This window comes from Punica granatum, chromosome 5 (assembly GCF_007655135.1).
Source record: "Punica granatum isolate Tunisia-2019 chromosome 5, ASM765513v2, whole genome shotgun sequence".
Lineage (NCBI taxonomy): Eukaryota > Viridiplantae > Streptophyta > Magnoliopsida > Myrtales > Lythraceae > Punica > Punica granatum.
The window spans coordinates 21,916,477-21,923,714 of NC_045131.1; the positions used below are offsets into that span (position 1 = coordinate 21,916,477).

At 43.6% G+C, this 7,238-nt stretch overlaps 1 non-coding gene across 1 annotated transcript; it reads left to right on the forward strand.

The window, feature by feature from the left end:
- The first annotated feature begins 385 nt into the window (after positions 1 to 385).
- TRNAE-UUC lies at positions 386 to 458 on the forward strand. The gene has a single exon. It is a non-coding gene; the product is annotated as a tRNA-Glu (tRNA).
- The last annotated feature ends 6,780 nt before the right edge of the window (positions 459 to 7,238 follow it).

Consider the following 7,238-nt stretch of genomic DNA (forward strand, 5'->3'; position numbering starts at 1 on the left):
CATTAACGGCTAAGCGATTTCATAACCTGAGCTTTCCTTAACCAGCTGACCTTACTTCGTAACCAACATCTACTTTCTTTCTTACTTTAGGCATAGGCCTTCGCCTCTCTTTTCTTTTTTGAATTAGAAAGAGTGAGCTCACTTATTATGTGCATGGGATGAAAGATAAAGAAAGGGATCAGGGGGCTTTATGATCGGAGAAAGGGAAGGGGTGTGATTGGTGTGTCACTGGGTCGGTGGGGGAACTCCTAAGAAGGGGGGACGACCCGCCGAATTCACATCAGAAATCGCTAACATGAACACAAACGAAATCTTGAATTGCGTATAGAAAGAAAACGAACCACTTCTATTCTCGGAGCTGAGGTATATGAAGAATGGCTTTTTGGTCCTTTTTCGTCCAGTGGTTAGGATATCGTCTTTTCATGTCGAAGACACGGGTTCGATTCCCGTAAGGGATAGGTGCTCATTCCCAGCCGCTTTCAGTTAGTGTTCATTGTTGAGTGATCGCTCGTTCTCTGGCTGGAAAAGGTGATCCGAAAGCTTCCTCTCTCCCAGCAAGCAAGACGAGATCATCACTTCTCTCAGTAATGGACTTCCTTGAATTCTTCCTTAGCTTAGCCAACGATGTCCTTTCCACAAATTCGCAAAGTCCTGACACCGTGATTCATAGCCACGTGCTCTAATCCTCTAAGTTACAAGCCCTGCCCCATCTCCACCGGATCTGTTCCCAGGAGTACCCTTAAAAAAAAAGGAACCTTTCCTCTTCCCAGCCATTTCGGGTTAAGAAGATGTGAAAGCGCCTTTCTCTCTATAAATAATAAGGGTGTGTTCCGAGGTGTGAAGTGGGAGAAAAGGGATTTCAACATTGGGATTTTGAATAAAATGACCTTTTCATTTTTCATTTTTTGTTTTCTTTTTCAATATGAAAAAGTAGTGATAAGAATGAGCGGTGTTAAGCTTTTTATCATCCTGGCGTCGAGCTATTTTTCCGCAAGACCTCCCCTACAGTATCGTCACCGCAGTAGAGTTTAACCACCAAGTTTGGGATGGATTGGTGTGGTTCCTCTACGCCTAGGACACCAGAATATCGAACCATGAACGAAGAAAGGCATGAGAGAAAAGCATATTGACTAGTGATTGTGAGGCCCCAATTCTTGACTAGAGTGGACACTAAAGGCCTCTGCCCTTCCATCTCTCTCTCTTCCTCTGTCTCTTCCTTATTTCTTCTGATAAAGAAGGTAGCAGACAGAGACAAACTGAAAGCTCTTACAAGACAAAATCCTCATTGATTCTCTCTTCTCCGGATCCTGATCCCTATCTCTCTATCGCCTTTACTGCGGCTTGGCTTCCCCCTCTGTCCTCTCCTGGTCGGGTCAAAAGCGAAGACTGGCAAAGTTCATCATTTAGTGGTGGGGTCTTCATAGAAAAGAAGGCGTTCTCCAACGAGTGGCAGATTTGGATGGAGTCTTGCTCATAGAGGAAGAGTACGCGCGAAAAACCCGCCATGAAGGGCTAGACCACACGGAGGAACCGTGACCGTCATTAGAGCACTTGAAAGGGCAGCTTAAGGTTGAGGGATGAGTTTGTAAGTGAAGGGACACCAACAACGTGGTAGCAGTGACACATGTCGTTGATAGCTGGGGGAGACATCGCCGGTGTGGCGTTGATCGAAAGGGGGGACTAACATTGTCTTCTTACCCCTTCCCCTCCTTCCTCTTTTCCTTCTCCTTTTTTTGCCCTTTAAAATTCTCATTCTCACATGACATGCATGCGACTTAGCTTGGTCGGAAAATACATTTAGGTTGCACCGTGCTTATTTTTAAATAGGTCAGGTGGCAAGTTGCAACTTTTCAAAGTTCGGGTTACACAATGCAACTAGGTACAAAGGTCAGGTGCCAAACTACATTTTCCTCTTACATATAATATTTTTTTTTCAATTAAACTCTTTTTCAAATGTAGTATTGATTGCATAAAATAAAAAGATTTAATTTAAATATATAAAGTATACTTCTATAATTTGATCAAAATTATTATAAAATTATATATCTCTAAATTTCAAAAACTGATTCGTGCATTGCACAAGTCTTTACAGTAGTTAAGATTCAATTTAAGGATTTTGATGAAGAAATAGGATGACAGTGTAACGACAAGAGTTGGTTCAAATGGTTCATCGCTTGTTCTCCTTAAGCAAAGTTTCGAGTTCGAGTATTTCGAATAGAGAAACTCCTTGCTTGGAAGAGCTTTAAACATACTGAACATGAATTTTCATAAATACATCACTTTTATGCTAATAAAATACACCCAAACCTTTGTTGAATAGTCATAAATAAAGGTTAGCATATACTTGCATCCGCTCTTCGATGTACCTGAGAAGGACCCCACAAGTTTGAGTGACCATAATCTAGAATACATTTTATTTCCCGAAGATAGCTTACAGAGATCTCGCTTCCTCGCTTGCTTAGCTCCATCCGCCCCTTCTTACTCATGTGTTCGAGCCTCATGTGCCAAATCTTCATCGTGATAGTATCATGATCCGTTGAACCAATGGCTGAAGTTCCTGTAGCAGTGCTCCTTTATAGAATGTATCGGCCATTGTGCTTCATACCCTTCATGACCACAAGGACACCATTCAACACCTTCAAAACTCCACCTTTCCCCTTGTACTCATATCCAGGACTATCAAGAGTATCCAAACTAATCGGATTCTTCTTCAACTCAAGGACATGCCTGCCATTATACAAAGTTTTAATAATCCTATCAAACATCTTAATCCACATCATATCGATACCAACTACCTTGCAGGCGTTGTTATTGCCCATGAGAATCTTGTCTCTTTCGATCTTCTCATAAGTAGCAAAGAGCTCTTGATTGGGACACTTATGGTAGGAGCATCCTGAGTCCAAGATCCAACTAGTCTCCGAGCTATTCGATGTTTCGAGTATATCACCACTCACATGCTCATAGGCTTTTGTAAATACAGTTGCTGCAAGAACAAGCTTCACCTCATATGAATCCCTCTCGACTACTACGACGGTGGCTAAAGGACTAACACTCTTGCCTTTCCCATTCATCTTCGAACAAGTCTTCTTGTGGTGGCTTTGCTCCTTTCAATGCCAACACATTACTTTCTTCCCTCTTGACTTTCTCCTCGAGTTATTTTGGCCTTGAGGATTCCTTTCATTCCATCGTTCTCATACAAAGAGACCATTGCGGTAATCCGATTAATTCTTAACCACTTTCCCATAAACGTCTCAAAAAGTAGCTGTAAACACTTGATTCTAGCTTGGGGTCTGTCAGCACCCCATTTTGGCTCACATTTCCAAACAACGATATCAGCAATGGTCCAATCCACAACTTGAGCAGAATACAGAAAAACGACTTAACAGAGTAGAAATCACTATTCAACCTCAAGTCGGCAAAATTGAGCAGAAGACATGCACACATGATAGAAGGACTCCAGGAGTCACCAAAGGGTAACAGAGTGGCTAGAGAGCTCAACAATGTCCAAAACCGGCATTTCCAGTGTACCACATGGACAGTCCTATTTTTCGATAGTTCGCTCGACCGTCGGAAGATAGCCAACATTGGACTTCAAAAATCCACATCGATGCCAAACAGATGAAAAGTGTCTTCAAACGCATTTCGCAAATCATCTGCTCTATACAGAACAACTTTCTGTATACAGACAACTTTTCAGTGGAAGTCCAAAAATGCCGGTTTCTCGGAGAAAAGTTAATTCCAAATATCAGATGCAGCCATGCCCCACAATCATACAGAGCACGAGCAATGCTTCAGATTGTCTTTTGGAAGCCATAAAGACACTCTAAATGACTTCCGAGCGACAAAACGGGCATACCCTCTTCGAAAGAGCATAACCGGAGACTCGTCTGATGGAATTACGGCAAACGAAGTTCATACTACATTGCCCTAAAAACTCTAGCGGACATTCGCAATTGGGCAAAACAGACAGCAAAGCCCTTCTCGGTTTCTCGAGTAACCTCCGAAAAGCACAAAAGACCATTTTCAGAGGAAATCCATATTCGGAGATCCTCTTTGGGGAAACTTGACGCCGGATGCTTACCTTACACAATGCTAGCCTTCTCAAGGCTCAATATGGAATCGTCGGAATGAATCACACAACTCATCTAGACCCCTCGAACAACGCTTTAAGGGTCTCAGATGCACTTTTCATATCCTTAGAGGCCTTATCTTCGGATCACCCAAGAAACTCAGAAAGCAATCTGAGAAATCTAGTTTCGGCCTCCTAGGACATCTCCGGCTCCATATTTGCATTACCGGCTTAAGGGTCAAGTGCCCACGTAATTTGACAATTTATGTCAAAATGGCCGACGTGGGATGCAGATACAAGATATGCTGTCAGAAGTGGGTAACCTCGCTCTGAATGCATAAAAGGAGCAAAACCGGCTTCCGAACCTCATACAAACATTTGGCAATTCCTCAAGGAAAATGCCAATCTCGGACTCATTAAATCCGTTTCCTCGCGTATATTGATAATTCAACATTCGGTTCGAACCACAAACTTCGAATGCGCGATCAATCGAGGCCCGAGCTTTTCCCCGGTTTCTCCTCTTCAGTCGTGGGACCCACGGGCTTCCCAAGATGAGTCACCCTTTTGCTCTAGAAGCTTCTTCTTCTTCTTCAATTCAAGAAGACAACTTGCCCTCTCTTAGCCAAAATATCTTGGAGAGGTTGAAGACAACACTCAACTTCTCATCAATGCTCATCAATGTCTTATCTCTTCTTCATTAATGCAATGGAAGAAGATGAGGCTTGATATTTTCTTAATCAAACCAAAATTTGCTAAGCATGGGGGTTAAGAGCACTTGCTTTTGCTAATTGTGTCATTAGCTTTGCCTATAAATGACCCAAAAGTGATTAAGATAATCACTTCTCCTCTTGCACAATCTCTCCAAGTTTTCTCCCTCAAGAAAAGCTCTCAACTCCATAGCCAAAACCAGCAAGTTTCAACACTTCAAAACCAAGAGAAAAAACCCGAAGAAAACCCGAAGGAAGCTTTGAGTTTCTTAAGTCGGAAGCCGATGTTCATCATCCCGACTTAAGTCCAAAATTTCTCAAACTCCATGGACCACATGTAATTTGCTTATCATTTCAGGTCATTTAGGTGATTCCGGGTGAAGGACGTGCTCTTGGGTGAACAGTACACCCGTCGCCGCACGCGCAGCCGCTCGTCCGCTCTCACAGCCACGCGCCCGTGTGCCAGACGCCTGCCCGGGCGCACGCCCGCGCTCCAGACGCCTGCCCGCGCGCACGCCCCGCGCCAGACGCCCCCAGCGCGTACGCCCGCGCGCTCCAGCGCTCCGCTCGCGCGCCCCGCGCGCACCCGCACGCCTCCCATGCACTCCAGCCGCACTCCCCGTGCACCTAGCTCCCCGAACGTGCATCCTTTGCACCCGAGCATCCTTCCAAGCGTTCTACCGAGTCACCCGACTCTCGAACACTTCCCCGACTCTTTCCTCGTATCCCGAGGCTAGGTAAATCACTCTTGACTTAGAGGAGTTAGGGTTTTTTTACATTATTTGCATGGCTATGGAGTAATATGGTGCACAAAGCATGTTCACTTGCAAGACTTCATGTTTATGCACTTTTACATTATATCATGCATGTTTATCCTCGATTAACATGTTAGCATGTTGGGAAACGTTTGGATCGACCCTCGGAAGACCTTCCCGACCCGAAATAAGCAAAAGAGCTCTCGGGTTTGCCTCAAGAAGAGGTAACCGAGACTTGGCTTGCTTTCCTCGGGTTAAGAACGGGCTTCTTAGCCCGATCCAAGTTCGATTCCCGAGTCTTCTCGTGTTTTCTTACATGCATGAAGTCGGTATTGTTTTATCGATTCCTTAAATAACTTGTTTGTGCATGTTTGCATGTTCGAATGCGTTATTCAAATCATGGCAATACCGATTTTCGTTTAATCGTGTCATTTATCATGTTTGTCGTTTGAGCATGCGAGAAATGATTCGAAACGAGACGGGTAAACCTCGTGGAACCCCATTCGGGCCATGGGACCTCTCGGCTATCTCCAAAGAGAAGTGGCCGAGAGCCTCTTAGACTCGTACGGGTTGCATGAGGCTTCCTCTTCCCGTTTTGAGTCCGTTCTCGGCTTTCGTGTAATTTGCAATTTACATTATCGTCGCAATATCGCATGAAAATGTCTTTTCAAAACAAAGCATGCATGGATTTGGGTATCGATGACTCATTCGGGTCCATTCAGTTACGAGGGTAGTTGCGGTCATTGGACCAAATATCCTCGATCCTTATGGAATCGTCTTGGTCGTCGAATCACGAATCGTTTTCACAATTAATGCATTCGACATAACCTTAAGCATTAATTCCACGAACAGGTTAATCGGGACGCTCACACGGTTAATTCATTCAATTTAAACAACTTTGCACTAATTGGACATTAATTTGTAACTCGTGTCGACGAATTACAAAAACGGTGTTAATGCCCTTTTCAAAACCCTCATACTTTCAAATACATATTGTGTTGTTTCCCTTTTATAAAAACAAATTTTCAAATCAAGGGCAAGAACATCATTTTGTGATTTGTCGTCATCTTAGCATCGTTTAAGATGTCAGTTGGGTATTCTGTATCAAAATACAATTACTTGACTAATCATTTCACTCGACTTAACCAAACGCTAGAAAATGGTTAGGCGGAACTCTAGGTTCCAAATCTAGAGTCAAAACACGAGTTGGGTTAATTCAGTGGTAATTCAGTGTCACAACACCAAATCACTGTAAAAGCAATCCACACACACGAAACTTGACTACGAACACTCGATATGTCAGGTTCTCAAACTAAAGCCGAATGCTAAAACATTGGCACACGTTTGTTTGTCTAGGGTAGGATTTGCATGCCAAAATACCCCGGGTTAATAAACTTGCTAATCCATATACATTCGGTGAATACAAACACATTGTCTGTTATTTACCTGCTACTTGTTATCCTTCCGCACCTGTTTGCCATGCGGGTCGAGCTTGATCCCTAGGCCGAATAATATTAGGGTTCAACGCCTTAATCATCGAGCACAGTGTCCAACACCCTAATCATCACTCACAGGGTCCAACGTCCTATTCAGTGAGAGCGTGCATTGAATTTCAGTTCTTCGGTCTTTTTCCTAAACTCACGGTGAGTTAGAGCGGAATGATAACCGAACGCGAGTCGACTGGAATTCGGCCATTTGTAATTTGTA